At 34.1% G+C, this 18,341-nt stretch overlaps 1 pseudogene; it reads left to right on the plus strand.

Moving 5' to 3' along the window:
• The first annotated feature begins 16,151 nt into the window (after positions 1–16,151).
• LOC107897097 (GATA transcription factor 12-like) lies at positions 16,152–17,949 on the plus strand (annotated as a pseudogene).
• Positions 17,950–18,341: the final 392 nt, after the last annotated feature.

Genomic DNA, 18,341 nt, shown 5'->3' on the forward strand with positions numbered 1-18,341 from the left:
ATCCTCTAAAGCAGGTTCGAAGCTTACACTCCATTGTTTGCCACGCGAGCTTACATCCTTAACCAAGTGAAAAGCTTAGGTATCCTTCCCAAGCTACCCCCGATGAGAAGTATCGGCAAAAGGAAAAATTTTAGAAACTAGTGCGCTTTTCATGATGATACGAGACATAAGGCCGAGGATGGCTTCACGCTAAAGGAAACCATAGAAGAAACTGTCCAAAAATGTAAACTAGTTTTGTTCATAAGTTGGGGAGGTCCGTAGTAGGGCTAGGGCTCGCAGGGACTAGACCTCAAGGAAAAAAAAGGGTATGAGGAACCATTCATGTAATAGTAAGCATAAGTGATGAGTGGGTGCAGTCAAACACAAAGAGGCGAGTTCACATTGGGGTGTGATGTCATCTAGTGCCTCGAAAAAACTACGACACAAGGAAAAATAGAGTGTGGAGTTCAAAAATGATGACAATGAGCTAATATGCGATGAAAAAGGGAACAACCTAATGGTGGTTTTAACTAAAATTACAGGCTTCGAAGTTAAGACGATACTTGTTGATAGCAACAGCACAATAGAAGTCTTAACTTGAGAAGCGTATAAGAAAATGAGCTTAAAAGAGCAATCCTTATCCACAGTCAACCCTTTGTACGGCTTCATGAACTATCCTATTGAAGTAAGGGGCACCATCACATTGCCAATCACTTGAGGCAGCGGCGAACATACGACCACAGAGTGTGTCTAGTTTTATGTGGTCGATCACCCAATGGCATATAACGCCATCTTTGGTAGATCAATCATGCGATTGTCGAAGATGGTGATGACAACGTATTGTATGAAGGTCAAGTTCTCAACAATTACCGACATTGGCTTCTTACGATCTGACCAGCTCATAGTGAGGTAGTGTCACATGCTGCCAGTAAGATAGTCAAAATAGTCTCTAACTGAGAAGTAGAGTTCGCAGCCCAAGCTATTATCTTGGACGACTTGGATGTTAAGGAAGAACATCGAGATACAAAACCCAAGGCAGCAGAGTACATTGAGATTCTTGTAGTTATTCTACGATAATAAAGAAAGGACAATCAAGATTTTAGTGTTGAGTGGAGAAGAAAAGATGTTACTAGTCGAATGCCTGTAGGGGAATTCGGACGTCTTCGCATGGTCCATAACTGATATGCAGACGTGGATCTGCGGGTGATAGTGCACAGGTTGAAAATACTCCAAGAGGTGAAAATTGTGAAACAAAAGAAGATAAAGTTTTCACCATATGTAATGGAAGAGAAAGTTGGTGGACAGATTTATCAGGGAAGTGGAGTACCAGGATTGAATTTCGAATGTGGTGATGGTAAAAAAAGGCGACAAGCAAGTGGAGGATGTGTATTGACTTCAACAACTTGCACAAATCATGCCCCAAGGATAGCTTCCTTACCATCGATAGACCGCTTGGTGGATGCCTCCACCAGACACAAGTTCATAAGCTTTATGGATGCCTTTTCGAGCTACAATTAAATTCTATTAGACCGAGGCAACCAGGAAAAGACAATCTTCATCACTAAGGAAGGTCTCTTCTGTGGTTATGTCATTCGGACTCAATAACGTGGGTGCAACTTACCAAAAGTTAGTAAACAAGATATTCAAAGAGTAGATAGGTTGCGGTCTAAAGGTATATGTAGATGATATGCTCGTAAAAAGTGAATCCATGGAGAAACATGTGTGGAACCTATTTGACACATTTGAAAAGTTGAAGGCCTACAACATGAAGCTTAACCTCGAAAAATGCACATTCTACGTGCAAGTTGGCAAGTTCTTAGGTTTCGTGATCTTAGAGAGGGGAATAGAGGCGAATGTAATACCCCGAAAATTTCTCTAGTAAGATATTATCCTTGATATAGAAAAATAAGGAAATAAGTGATAAAATAGGAAGTTTTGAGTTATGATAACATTGGGAAGTAAATTACGATATCTTGATTCAGGAAATGACTAAATTGTAAAAGTGTGAAAAGTTTTGTTGCACAAGAGTAAATACTCAAAAATTGAGGGGTTAAAGTATAAATATAAAAAAATTTAAAAACCAATAGTGCAAATATTTTAAGGGTGAAATGATCTAGAAACAAAGGAAAATTGATGAATTAGGACCAAATTGAATAGGTGAAGAATTATGAGAGACTAAATTGCAATTTTACCAAATTAAATGATGACTCAAGGATGGAATTTTGAAAGATAATCAAGGGCAAAATGGTCAATTAGGAGAGAGAAATCTAGAGACAATGATGATGTTGGAGATATTTTAGATAAATTAAATAAATAAATAATAGTTTATTAATACTTTAAATTAATTTTTAAATGATATTTTATTATTTTATTATTATTTTATTTAATATATATATGTGTAAGGAAAGAAAGAGAAGGAGGATCACCATTCTCATGCAACTAACGTGCGAAGAAGAAGAGGAAAAGAAGTTTTCCTTTCCTTACAATTTGGTCATTCCACAAAAAAATTCACCACATTCACCTAGAATATCAAGGAGACTATGGGGAGCTAGAATATCAAGTTGAATTCAAGAAATAGAAGCTGGAGGAGAGAGAAAAATCAAGTTAAAGGTTGAAATCTATAAGAACAGGTAAGAACATCAATATTTCAATATATTTTTAAGTTTGATATTATTAAAAAAAATGGAATTGATGTTAATGTAGAGTTTTCTTATATATGGACCTATGTTCTTGACATGTTAGTGAAGAGAAAATAAGAGGAAGTGATGAGAAATAGTGTAGAGAAAGAAAATAAGGGTGTTATAAATATGGTAAATAAACATCTTGCACTAAAACAGTTTTGGATAGCAACAGTAGGCTAAATTTGAAAAATCACCATAAATTGTGAAAATCGAATTAGAGGATGAAAAAAATATGGAATTAAATATTATTGAGTATAGTTTCTTATAGAAGAAACGATGTAAGAAATGGAATTGTGAATTATGCGATATAATAAATTTTGTTAGAAAAGGTCAGAATGATTTCGGGTTCCCCTGTTATGAATTTGGAAAATCATAAAAAATTGGATAAAAATAATTAAGGGCTTAAATTTATATGTTTAAAATATCTAATGAGTCTATTTTCAAAAGAAAGAAGCCAGAACATCATCCGAATCTTGTAAGAGGAGATAATTAATTCTTAGCGAAAAAGGGTTGGAACAGTCAGACAGCAAAATAGGGGTAACTTTAAAGAATAAACCGTACTTATTGGCTAAACCAAAAATTTTTAAAATTTTATGATAAGAAGACATTTGAATATTGTTTTAGGGAAAATTAACAGATCTTAATTTGGAGTTCTGTATCTTAAGATAAAAATAATTTAGTGACTATGACACAGATGGACATATTTGAATATACATATAAGTAAATAGTGAAATTATAGATAATGTTACTTATAAGCATGTTATACAGATTAAGGATGTGGAATGGAGAGGAGGAGGAGGAAAATATATATGAATATTTAGCTAGTATGGTTAATTTGCATGTTTTAAGCTCAAGGACTAAATTAAATAAAAGTAAAACTTTAGGGGGTAATTTTGTAAAAATGTCAAAAATGACCAAATTGAAGGGAATAAATTGTTTTATTATCTAAATTAATAAATTGAATGAAATTATTAATTTAAGATCGGTTGAAAATTGAAAAAATGGTAAATTACTAAAATACCCCTAAATCTTGATATTTCTGCAATTTCGCCAGGTAAGTTTGTGTAACTTGAATTATATTCTTAAATGCTTGAAATGTATGTTATTTATGTGAATATGATTTGAATATTCATTGTATGAAAATTGATGAAACATTGATATATTTGATAAAAAGGGGAAGAAATCCCGGTTGAATGAAAGAAAAATTCGATGGATCTCTAAAAAGGAATTGACGGTAAAAAGGATCTAACCCAGACTGGTGATCCTAACCTGATATAGCCCTCCCGAAGAATATGTGTAAAATGAATTTAGCCCAGATCGGTAATCCGAATTAGGGTCTGAATTTAGCCTGGACTGGTAATTCAGATCTAAGCTTATTAGAGTAATTGTCATTGCAGGAGATTTAGCCTGGACTGGTAATCCCGCTGTAAGGATGAGGTTCGCGGGAGTGTGGTTTTTGAAATGAAATGTGTAAGACCATTGTTGAAAGATATAATGGCAACATGATATGATATGTGTAAGACAATGGTTGAAACATACCATGGCAACATGATATGAAATGTGTAAGACCATGGTTGAAAGATACCATGGCAACATGATATGAAATGTGTAAGACCATGGTTGAAAGATACCATGGCAATGTGACATGAAATGAATAAGACCATGGTTGAAATATATCACGGCAACATGACAGAAAATGAGTAAGACCATAGTTGAAAGGCACTATGGCATCATGTCGAAGATAAATAAGATCGTGGATGAGAGATGCCAAGACATCTGTTGAACAACTAATATTCAGGTAATATGTACCAGATGGCGAATGGTTATATGAATTGGTTATACAAAATGGTTGTATGAAATGTTTACAAGAATTGGCCATATGGAAATATATTTATAAAATAGTTGTATGAAATAATTAAGAAGATAGATAAATGAAATAAGTATAGGTACATGGAATTTAATTTATGTTAAGTTTAACATGAACAATTACCAAAATAAATATACATAAGATATATGGAAATGATGGTGCATGAAATATTGATATAACGAAATGAATGATATATGCTTATGAAAAAACGGTAAGAGAATAATATGTTTTGTGATATGTACATATATGATTATCTTTGATATGTTATACAAGGAAATTATGTAAATTGAGACTATTATTAAACTAAAGTGTGATTGTCGAGAAAATAGGTATAGTAATGTTGAAATTATATGAAATATGTACAAGTATACTAACAATGTTGTTGTTTGATGCTTAGACAAGTGTCAAGCTATTGATTGAACGGTAATATGTTTATTTATATGATGCGTTGGATCAGTAAGTATTTAATTGAAATTTTTGTTAAATGATATATAAATCCTAATAATCCTCTGAAACCCTATTTCGGCAACGGATGCGGGATAGGGGTGTTACATTTAGTGGTATCAGAGGTAAGGCTTAGTCGGTTCTCGGGCCGAACATAGTTTATATGAAGTCTAGAAATATATGTCATTATATAACTTTTGATAGTGTGATATCTCCCGACTCTGATGAGATTTGTTTTACTTATAAAATGGCATGCTTTCTAATCGAGCTAATTTTGATAATGCTTAAGTATATGAGTAAAAAAAATTGATTATGATGAATCAGAATTCATAAAGGTATGAATAAATGTTTTATAATAAATGTCGATGATGAATATTATGCTATATGTATTAACAAAAATAAATTATACTGCTACACGAAATATTGTGCTGATGACTAAATCACAAAATATATAAAAGTAATATATGAAGTACATGATAAGTATTATTAGGGAATTATGGATGAATAGCGAATTTTGAAATATATTATATGTATTAAAGATACAGAAGATAAAAATGTACGGATTATTAGTACAAGGATTAAATTGTAAAACATGTAAAAGCATTATGCAAAAAGTGTAAAAGTGATACGTGTGTATGAAATAACTTGCCCAAGTAGACGAGATTAGAACTACTAGGATATTAATGGCGTGCTATTACGGGACTTTAGTACATAAGTGCTCTTTGATTATTAGCACATTAGTGCTCTCCGTTTAGCACATTTGTGCTCTCTGTATAGCACTTTTGTGCTTTTTGTTTAATAGTACATAAGAATGCACCTTTGTATCAGTGCCGTATGTACTAAGTGTTCTATCTAGTCTACTAGGCCTCTGCTAAATAAAAAGTAAACAATTTTCGTTACAAGATAAAAGATTATCTTTGAGTAAAAAATGTTGATTACGATGAAACAGAACTCGTAAAAGTACGGATGAATGTTTTATAGTACTTGAGAATGATAAATGTTATATGAGTAAATACATGAAAATTAAATTATGAGGCTTTTCGATCTATATGCAATGAAATTCATGAGATTTATATTGATTAAGTTCAGAAGTGGAAAGTTAAAAGTTCAATGGTTGAACAACTGATTATACAGTCGGAACTGAGAATGAGTTAATAGGTAAAGATGGGTTCTGAATAGAGACATCAATTTTTTTCTGAAAACTAGCTGGGATATATAGTACCACTGTTAAATAAAGAAGTTATATCAATGATACGATTGTTACAGAAATATATAAGACTTGAATGGATTGATAAATGATAGCAAAGTTTTGATCAGTTTAAAGTCTTGTTGACTGAAGCATCAATTCTGATTCAGTTCGAATCGGGTAAGGAAATTGTAATTTACAGTAATACATCATCGAATGGATTACACTGTATTTTGATGAAGAAAAACAAACTAATAGCTTATACTTACAGATAGATAAATCACACGAAAAGAATTTCTCGATATATGATTTTGAATTGGCAATTATTGTAGTTGCATTAAGAATTTGGCAACATTATCTGTTTAGTGAAATATGCTATATAAGTATTGATTACAAAAGTTTAAAGTATCTGATGTTACAGAAAGATTTGAGTTTGAGACAGTGTGGATTGTGAGCTGCTGAAAGAATATGATGTGGTAATTGATCATTATTTGAGAAAAACAAATGTAATTGCTGATACTCTGAGTATAAGATTTCTGTTTGTCTTATAAGCAAAGGATACCCGATTGCAATTGTCTGATAATAGTACAATCTTAGTAGAACTTAAAGCTAAACCAATGTTTATACAACAGATCTGTGAAACTCAGAGATGTAATAATGAGTTGCAAGTTAAATGAGTACAAAGTGGGTCAATTTCTAATTCAGGATTTCAATTAGATCTGATGATTGTCTATTATTCTAAGACAAAACCTGTATATTGAAGAATAAAGGTAGCTTTAGTAAAAAAATTTCTGATAATGACATGATACAAAAGAAGCTACCTAAGAATAAAAGAAAATTACAAGAAAGTAATATCTTAAATTTTTTTTACTGGTAAGATTTTCGAGGACGAAAATTCTTTAAGAGGGAGAGAAATGTAATATATCGAAAATTTTTATAGTAAGATATTATCTTTGATATAGAAAAATAAGAAAATAAGTGATAACAAGGGAAGTTTTGAGTTATGACAACATTGGGAAGTAAATTATGATATCTTGATTCAAGAAAGGACTAAATTGTAAAAGTGTGAAAAGTTTTGTTGCACAAGAGTAAATAATCAAAACTTGAGGGGTCAAAGTGTAAATATGAAAAATCTTAAGGACCAATAATGTAAATATTTTAAGGGTGGAATGATTTAGAAACCAATGAAAATGGATGAATTAGGACCAAATTGAATAGGTGAAGAATTATGAGGGATTAAATTACAATTTTACCAAATTAAATGATGACTTAAGGATGAAATTTTAAAAGATAATCAAGGGCAATATAGTCAATTAGAAGGAGAGAGAAATCTAGAGACAATGATGATGTTGGAGATATTTTAGATAAATTAAATAAATAAATATTAGTTTATTAATACTTTAAATTGATTTTTAAATAATATTTTATTATTTTATTTAATATATATATATGTAAGGAAAGAAAGATAGGGAGGATTACCATTCTCATGCAACTAACGTGAGAAGAAGAAAAAGAAAAGAAGTTTTCCTTTCCTTACAATTTGGTTCTTCCACAAAAAATTCACCATTTTCACCTAGAAATTAAAAGAATTTCCATAGCCATCAAGAGAGAAAGATAACAAAGAGACTATGGAGAGCTAGAATATCAAGTTGAATTCAAGAAACAGAAGCTGGAGGAGAGAGAAAAATCAAGTTAAAGGTTGAAATCAATAAGAAAAGGTAAGAACATAAAGATTTCAATATATTTTTAAGTTTGATATTATTAAAAAAGCATGGAGTTGATGTTAATGTAGAGTTTTCTTATATATAGACCTATGTTATTGACATGTTAGTGAAGATAAAATAAGAGAAAGTGATGAGAAATAGTGTAGAGAAAGAAAATAAGGGTGTTATAAACATGGTACATAAACATCTTGCACTAAAATAGTTTTGGACAGCAGTAGTAGGCTAACTTTGAAAAATCACCATAAATTGTGAAATTTTAATTAGAGGATGAAAAAAATTGAATTAAATCTTATTGAGTATAGTTTCTTATAGAAGAAACGGTGTAAGAAATGGAATTGTGAATTATGAGATATAATAAATTTTGTAAGACAAGGTCAGAATGATTTTGGGTTTCCCTGTTCTAACTTTGGAAAATTATTAAAAATTGGATAAAAATAATTAAGGGCTTAAATTTATATGTTTAAAATATTTTGTTTTCAAGAGGAAGAAGCGGGAACATCATCCAAATCTCTTACGAGGAGATAATTAATTCTTAGAGAAGAAGGGTCGGAACTGTCAGACAGCAGAACAGTGGTAACTTTACAAAATAAACTGTACTTATTGGCTAAACCAAAAATTCTGTAAATTTTATGGTAAGAAGATATGTGAGTATAGTTTTATGGAAAATTAATCGATCTTAATTTGGAGTTCTGTATCTTAAGATAAAAATAATTTAGTGACTATGACACAGATGGACATCTTTGAATATACATATAAGTAAATAGTGAAATTATAGATAATGTGACTTATAAGCATGTTATATACATTAAGGATGTGGAATGGAGAGGAGGAGGAGGAAAATATATATGAATATTCAGCTAGTATGGTTAATTTGCATGTTTTAGGCTCAATGACTAAATTGATTAAAAGTAAAACTTTAGGGGGTAATTTTGTAAAAAATGTCAAAAATGACCAAATTGAAGGGAATGAATTGTTTTATTATCTAAATTAATAAATTGAATGAAATTATTAATTTAAGATCGGTTGAAAATTGGGAAAATGGTAATTTACCAAAATACCCCTGAATCTTGATATTTCTGCAATTTCGCCAGGTAAGTTCGTGTAACTTGAATTACATTCTTAAATGCTTGAAATGTATGATATTGATGTGAATATGATTTGAATGTTCATTTTATGAAAATTGATGAAACATTGATATATTTGATAAAAGGGGAAGAAATCCCAGTTGAATGAAAGGAAAATTTGATGGATCTCTAAAAAGGAATTGACGGTAAAAAGGATCTAGCCCGGACGGGTGATCCTAACCTACTATATCCCTCCCAAAAAATGTGTAAAATGGATTTAGCCTAGACGGGTAATCCAAATTAGGGTCTAAATTTAGCCTGGACTGGTAATTCAGATCCAAACTCATTAGAGTAATTGTCGTTGTAGGGGATTTAGCCTGGACTAGTAATCCCAACAATATTTTATGAGTTTATATTACAGGGGATTTAGCCTGGACTGGTAATTCCGCTGTAAGGATGAGGTTCGTGGGAGTGTGTTTTTCTGAAATGAAATGTGTAAGACCATGGTTGAAAGATATCATAGGAACATGATATGATATGTGTAAGACCATGGTTGAAAGATACCATGGCAACATGATATGAAATGTGTAAGACCATGGTTGAAAGATACCATGGCAAGATGATATGAAATGTGTAAGACCATGGTTGAAAGATACCATGGCAACATGATGTTAAAAGTGTAAGACCATGGTTGAAAGATACCATGGCAATGTGACATGAAATGAATAAGACCATGGTTGAAAGATACCATGGCAACATGACAGAAAATGAGTAAGATCATAGTTGAAAGACACTATGGCATCATGTCAAAGATAAATAAGATCGTGGATGAGAGATGCCAAGACATCCGTTGAACAACTAATATTCAGGTAATATGTACCAGATGACGAATTGTTATATAAATTGGTTATACAAAATGGTTGTATGAAATGTTTACAGGAATTAGTCATATGGAAATATATGTACAAAATAGTTGTATGAAATAATTAAGAATATAGATAAATGAAATAAGTATAGGTACATGGAATTTAATTTATGTTAAGTTTAACATGAACAATTACTGAAATAAATATATATAAGATATATAGAAATGATGGTGCATGAAATATTGATATAACGAAATGAATGATATATGCTTATGAAGAAACAGTAAGAGAATAATATGTTTCGTGATATGTACATATATGATTATCTTTGATATGTTGATACAAGGAAATTATGTAAATTGAGACTATTATTAAACTCAAGTGTGATTGTCAAGAAAATAGGTATATCAATGTTGAAATTATATGAACTATGTACAAGTATACTAACAATGTTGTTGTTTGATGTTTAGACAAGTGTCAAGCTACTGATTGAATGGTAATATGTTTATTTATATGATGCATTGTATCGGTAAGTATTTAATTAAATTTTTTTTAAATGATATGTAAATCCTAATAATGTCCCGAAACCCTGTTCTGGTAACAGATATGGGATAGGGGTGTTACAGCGAACCTAGAAAAAATTCAAGCTTTCATGGAGGTGCCCCCACTACGAACTATAAAAGAAATCCAGCACCTACTGCTAAAGTCGCCTCAAATAGGAGAAATACTACATCTGTACTTAGCAGCTTTAGAGGAAACAATTGCAACCACTTTGGTCAAATTCGAAGGCATCTTCCAATTTCCGGTGTACTATGTCAGCAAGGTCCTTTAGTATGATAAGCTTAGTTATACAAAAATACAAAAATGCATCTATGCTCTAATCATTGCAGCTTGCAAGCTATGACTATACTTCTAGGCCTACTCAATCATTGTCGTCACTAACCAGCCAATGAAGTAGGTGCTCGTCGAGGTAGACACCCTGAGGAGGATAACAAAATGAAACATTGAATTGGTAGAATTTGGGATAGACTTCACCTCGCAGATGGCAATAAAAGGGGAGGTGTTGGAAGATTTCATGGTAGAATACTTGTTCGAATAAAGTGAAGATACGACAGGTAATATAGAATGTAATTTGAAACATCAAATAGCAAAATACTTCGCGAATATAATGTAATATGCAAATACTGAATTAGCAATTTAACAATGGCACATGATACGATGAAAATGACAATTCTAACGATCCTCATACATTGCGGAGAAATAATACTCACTTTGCATTTTTTTTACTAAAACTGCTTTTCGTTGTTGGACACTACCAATAGTAAACACACCCCAGGAATTGTGTGCACAATAAATAAATCAAAAGATTGAATGGTTTACATCGATGGCTCTGCAACTAGAACTGGAGATACGGTAGGCATATTTTGATAGACTTAGAAGGCAACGAATGACAATATAGAATGTCATCTAAATTCTAAACATCAAATACCACCGCCAAATGTGAAACTTTAATCTCTGGGCTACAATTAGCACACCAACTGGGTGTTAGGAACTTGACCATACATATCGACTACCAGCTCGTGAAAAGAAAATACATAGCGAGTATAAGGTTAAAGAACCAACACTAAAATAGATTATATAAAGGCAATTTAATTGCTGGAGGGATTTGACAAAGTTGAGGTCAGACAGCTCCCAAGGAATGACAACATGCAGGCGAACGCTTTGTCAAGCTTGGCATCCTCCATCACCATTGAGCAGAGAGAAAAATCGTGCTCAAACAAAAGGAGGCACTGAGCTATGACGTTCTCTAAGTGCTTTCTACAACCCAAGAAGAAACATGGATGACCCTTATAATCCACACACTGGAAAGCCAAGACTGAAAAGAGCTCACCAAACAATAACACAAGGCAATACGATAAACCTCCTAAAGGGCATGCTATATAGAAAAGGGTTTTCACACCCACTTCTTCCATCCTCTTTCCCTCGGAAGCTGAGATGTCATGAAAGAAATCTATGAAGACATTTGCGACGATCATTTGAGAGGCAAATTGCTAGCGTGGAAAATAATTAAGTAGGGATATTATTGGCCTACTATCTATGAAGACGCCAAACGCATGTTTTGCAAATGTTACCTCTGCCAAACGGTAAAAAACTCTCCTTTCCAAGTGGTCACGAAGGAATCCCAAGCAGACCTAGCAGGATTACAAACATCGAAGCCCAAGCTGCTCACATTCACATTCGTAAGTGTATCGAAATCCACCTTGCGGATATCAAAGGAGCCACAGGCAACCTGCGTATGAAGAGCAGGTTCTCCTTGAACCTTTAAAATGAGCCCCAGATGTTCTAGGATGTTTGTTGCTTCAAAGCTATCAGGGCTCCCCCTGCTTTTGAAGGGTTTTATCCACTTGCTTTTGATATTCCCTAATGATTCTCTCCAGCTTGAAGAAGTGCCTTGCAGTAACCTTCTTCAGCTCCGCCTCTACGGTCATGCACCTCTCTTTATCTATGACGAGTTCAGCTCCACACTCCTCCACTTTTATCTCCATCATCACTAGCCGCTCGGTAAGGGCCCTTGTTGTTTATTTATTATCTCATTTTCCTCTTTCACCTTGTTGTACTTCTCGCGCACACTATCTAGCTTAGCTTAAGTATCAGCAAGCTCCTTATCAAGGGCCACTGCATACCTTAGGCTGTGAGCGCCAACCTCAAACAATAGGCGATGTAGAGATTAGAGAAAATGCTCCACAACCTCAACAGACACCCTTTCAGTTGTGGGAACTACTGGGGAGTTCTCACGAGTAGGGGGAGGGGGAGTGTCCTCAAAAATAGTAATGAGGGAGCTCGTTTGGGCAATGGTTGGCAAGTTCGTGAAAAGAGAAGAGTGGATGGGGGTGACCGCAACAGCAGGGCCTCCACAATCAGCTCCACTCTTCTGTCAATGCTATAGTTGGTAACCACTCCCTTTCTCCTTGCTAGAAGCATTGGCACGTGTGGCCCCAGCTACACCTCTTGCGACCACTATTTATTAAAACATCAATGTCCATGGCTTTGTTAAGCTCATATGAGATGCTGTCGCTATCGCTTGAACTATTTTTGCTACATTGATTACCCCTTGCACCACTATCAATCTTAGGATCAGTAGAAGAAAGTAACAAGTAAGTACCTCTTCCAACACTCTCCTATAGCTCGAACTCTAGACAGGTAAAAGGACGAAGTGCTATATGACAATAATGGTAGAAGAAGTTCACAGGCTCCTCTAAGTGCCTCGTTAATATCATCCCCAACTGATCGTATGAGTCTTAAGGCCAAGTGCTTGTCTCTTGTTACCCACCAACAGACCGTGCGACCTTTTTAGTGTCACCAGCCCTCCAACCATCCAGGCTAAAATCCTTTAGAAAAAACTTGAAGACATTCTTGGTAGTCAGAATCTCCTCCAGGGCCAGTATGCGACCAATGCATAACCTCTAAAATTGTACGATAGCCTCATTGGTGGTGAGACTCCTCTGAAAGGTGCGCATGTCTTTGCTAGGGGAGGACCACCTAATTATGAATCCAAAGCTTTTGCTGAGTAGGCTGTGAACTTGGATGTATTTCCCCTGGTTCAGGTGAAGATTCTTGCACTGGTTTTTTATAATTGTTTACACCTTATGATGGGGGAAAAAAATAGTAGAACCCTGCAGATTCCCCCACGTCAATCCCCTTCAGCTGATATAGATGTTGGAAGACGGAGAACATAGGGACCTCACCCATGCTAGCATCTGTCAATAAAGTACGCCATGGCAATCCATTAGGAGAAACCAGAAAGTTGGCCTAGAGCAAGCCTATAATTGTTGAGAAGATTGCAAAAGAAAGAGTGTAAAGGAAGGTGAAAACCTACTTTCAAGACGTGCAACGGAAGAAGGAAGCTATCCTCCATTGCCTCACACACGCGGTGTAACCTCGAAGGAATGGAAAACTCATAAGTGAAATGGGGAAGTTGGATTACCCGCAAGATTAGAGCCCGCTTTATTTCTTCCGGTATTGTGATACAGGCGTAGGGTTTTTCAGTCACATGATTGGAATCAGGTGAGCTATGAGTCTCTTTCATTTTTACCATATTCTGAATAAAAGAAGAAAGAAAACATATATCAGAGTTAAGAAACAGAAAAATTTTTGAGATTTACCTCGGTTCTGATTTGCAGAAAGTCCAAACAATGAAGAAACCAAAAACACCCGACTATCCCCTTTTAAAGGAAAACCCCTGAAATCGTTTAAATAACCAAAAACAAACTAACGACCTAGATGCGTGTAAAGAAAAATTATTCCTATTTCAATGGCTAGATGTAAAAGCCCAATGTCTGGATTCATACGTGGCAAGGCAGCTATTATACACTATGGCCCCAACGCGTGCCAAGGAAGCTGTGTCTGCAATGGACTTAAGGCCTGCCACTTTATAATGACTCTTAGGTTCACTAAGAGGGGACTAGACTGTTAGAATTTGGGAACTGATAGCCCAAGTGGCCGATAGGATCTAGACCTCTGACCTGAATGAACTTGACCTAGAAGAAAAATGTTAGCCTACAGACATAGTTAGTTGAAGACCTCACGGGAATGTAAGATGTGCGCAAAGATAATTCGCATGGGAAGCTCGTGGGAGGGAGCTCGCGTAAGCTCGTAGAGACAAGGTTGCGAGCCATGTCCGTGAAGAGGATCCCCGCTCGTGACTAGCAGGTGCGAGGTTCACTAGGAGAGTAAGTCCCAGGGTCAGAAAGGACTGCGTGCTCTGCAGGAAAATGTCCAATAAGCTGAAGGAAGCCTAGAGAATGTCAGCACCAAGGACAGGGAATGTTAGTACCCTTGGTCTAAAGACTGAAACAAAACAATGGACCCTATTGTGAGATGTAACAGTAGAAGTAGGAATGTGTATAAATACCCCCTATGTTTCCCTTTCCCTTAATACAACGCGAGAAAACATTACTCAACAATTTTCTAAAGTTAATGTAGATTTAATATGTAATTGTATATATGAAATTTAATTTGGTGCAATTATACACTAATTATGGTTTAAATGTATACTTGAAACTTTAATTTTGATTTAATCATACACATTTAAAGAAATAAATACATCAATTTATTTTTATATTGAATAAATATAATTATTTATGTAGGAAATATATAAACATAAAATGATGTTTTATCAATAATTGTGTTAATAATTTACAAGAATTAATTAAATCAAAATTTCATGTATACAATTACACATTAAACAACTTGAACTATTATATAAAATAATTCAAGAATTAAGTTAACAAGAATTTAATTAAATTTAAGAAGAATGGACCCAAAATTAGCTAAAGCATTAAACAATTTGAATAAGCCATCGAAACTTGGAGTTTGATTGAGCTTAGATGTATAATTTAGTAGAGATTTGAAAATATCAAACATAAATTAAGAAATATAAAATTTTAAATAACTGAAACTATTTTTTTCATCAACTCACAATAGGTTTCTATTTTTAAAATTTTTTTTTATATTACATTTATATCACCTTTTCTATTTATTATTTTTTTTCTGTTAACCAAATGTGCATACTTTAAAGTGTAACCCTATGTTTGGAAATTTAGAACCCAATTTGGTAAAGTATTGTAATATTACTACCTTATATTTGTCTTAAAAAGAAAAAGAAAAAAAAATGTAAGCTATGTATTAATGCAACAACTAAACTTTGACATGAACTTGGTTTAAACAATTATGGGTATAATTTAAATTTACCACAAACCTTTGACTTTACCTTAACCAATCCCCCACCTTCCATTTCTTTTAATAATGAAACAAATCCAGCTCAAATTGTATTTCTTTTTGAAATTTCACTTTTGTTTGTTTCTTGCGTTGATTCCACCAAACTATGGCACAAAATTTACATCTTTCCAACCAACACTATTGTATCAATCATTTAGTCAGCTTTGATGTTAAATAACGGTTAATGTGCGAAAAGAAAGGAAAAAAGTAACATTTAAACATTGATTTTGAAAAACAATTTTAATTTGGCCCACATTAATCTCAAAATTTAATAATTTTTTCTAACTAAATTTTATTAAGGTGGTAAAACTTTTTTAGAATGAAATAAGTGATGATATGATATAATTTTAGAATTTTATAGAAAGAAATAAAATAAAAAAATTGTTAAATTTTTTTTTTAACATGTAAAATTTATATTTATAAATTAATCCATATGTTTGAAAGTTTTGAAGTGTAGGGCGATGTTGGATGGAGTTAACTCATTTGTTTAATTTAAATTTTATATATATATTGTTTATAAAAAGGAAAGATATTCACGTCGTCAAAACTCAAAATCCTCCATTTTAGGCTGTCCGCCTGTTCCCTTCAAAACGCAAATAAAAACCATAACTTTAGACACACACACACACACACACACACTTATCTCTATCTCTCTCTCTCTCTCTTTTTCTCTTACACTTGCATATATTTTTTTCCTCAGTATAATCTCCCTTCAACGCTAAAGCTTTGATTTGAGTTATAAACGAAAATAAAAGTTGGAAATTATTATGGAATTCATTCAAGAAAGCAGCTATTGTGGCGGTGATCATTTTATTGTGGAGGACTTGCTCGATTTTTCCAACGACGATGCCGTTTTTACCGACGGTACTTTCGATTCTTCCTTAGCCCTCTCCCATTCGACTGATTCCTCCACCTTCACGCCCGTCGACAGCTGCAATTCTTCGTTGTTTTCCGTTTGCGAACCCAATACAGGGACTGTATCGGTTGCCGAGGTCTCAACGACGATCAGTTTGCCGGTGACCTTTCTCTACCGGTAATTTCCTCCCCACATGCAATAGTGTGATAGGTTAAAATATTTTCTGTGTAAGTATAAACGAAGCGACGATCGAAGTTTTGCTCTTTTTTTCATTATTGTAATTTTAGCTTGGGTTCAAATTTCGAGAAAATAAAGCTAGTGAAATCTGGACATTTTACAGTTTTACCTTTTTTTTTTTAACTATTTTTCTGATAAATTTTCCCGGGAACCAAAAATGGATAAAGACCCATATGCATACCGAATGTAATAGTGAAAATCGTATCTTTTTTTTAACAGTACGACGATTTAGCTGAGCTCGAATGGCTGTCGAATTTCGTTGAGGAATCATTTTCCTGTGAGCACCTGCAAAAGCTCCATCTGATATCCGGGTTGAAAACTCGACCTGAGAAATCGTCGGAAACTCGAGGAACCCAAGCCGTTGACGGTGACAGTGACCATAGTAACAGTAACAGCAGCTCGATTTTCGAGCCGGACATGGCTGTACCGGCCAAGGCGAGGAGCAAAAGGTCCCGGGCTGCCCCGTGTAATTGGACCTCCCGCCTCCTTGCTCTCAGCCTGACAAGTTCATCTTCTGAACCGGGAACGGATGTTGCTGTCCGGGTTCAACCTCCACTAACGAACCAAACCGGAAAGAAGCCGGTCAAAACGACCTCGTCGAAGAAAAAAGACGGTGGTGAAGTGGCGACTAACCCGGATGGATGGAAATGCTTGCATTGTGCTACGGATAAGACGCCTCAGTGGCGGACCGGCCCGATGGGTCCGAAAACTTTGTGCAATGCTTGCGGAGTGAGGTATAAATCGGGTCGGCTTGTGCCAGAATACCGACCCGCCGCGAGCCCGACATTTGTGCTGACGAAGCACTCGAATTCTCACCGGAAAGTGCTGGAGCTTCGGCGGCAGAAGGAAAGGGTGAGGGCACAACAGCAACACCATCACCAACCGTTCACTCGGCATCACCATCATCATCAGAACATGGTTTATGATGTATCCAACGGTGATGATTACTTGATCCACCAATATGTAAGCCCTGATTTTAGGCAGCTGATCTAAGTGGGTGGTGCTAGAGTAGGTTCAATTAACATTCAGGTTCTTTAAAAAATTTCCCCAGGAGTTAGGTTCTTTGAAAATTCTAGTTTAGTTTTTTTTTTTTCCTTAGGTGTAATTCTTCTAAACTGTTGTTATTTTTGGGAAATTTTTGTAGACTCTAATTTTCCTTTTCAGTTTCTTTTTTCCTGACAAATTCCGCAAAGCTCTTGAAACCCATGTTTTTTTTTTCATAACTTGAATTCTTAGATTAATGAATATTTTGCATGAATTTCTATAATGGTCAAATTGTAGTTTTCATCCCCGTACGATATTCAATTTGAGGATTTAGTTTCTATAATATGGGATGATTTGATCTCCTACTATTAGTAAGGTTATGCCTCAATCCAAATCATAATTGATGTGATTCAAAATTTAAATTTTTTGTTACATTTTAAATTTGATATTATGCTTATTAAAATAATTGTGATTTAAAATTTTAGGTAAATCTCATTTTTGGAAGAAACTTAAAACCTAAATTTGTTTTTGTGTTTTAAAAGGTGAAAATATGATTATTAAGTAATTTATCCTTTAAAATAAATCAATTCAACCTCATGACTGATTAACGTACATAATATGAATGATAATAAAAAATATGAAATTAAAATCATAATTTGACGGTTTTCGTAGTTC

This window comes from Gossypium hirsutum, chromosome A06 (assembly GCF_007990345.1).
Source record: "Gossypium hirsutum isolate 1008001.06 chromosome A06, Gossypium_hirsutum_v2.1, whole genome shotgun sequence".
Classification (NCBI taxonomy): Eukaryota; Viridiplantae; Streptophyta; class Magnoliopsida; order Malvales; family Malvaceae; genus Gossypium; species Gossypium hirsutum.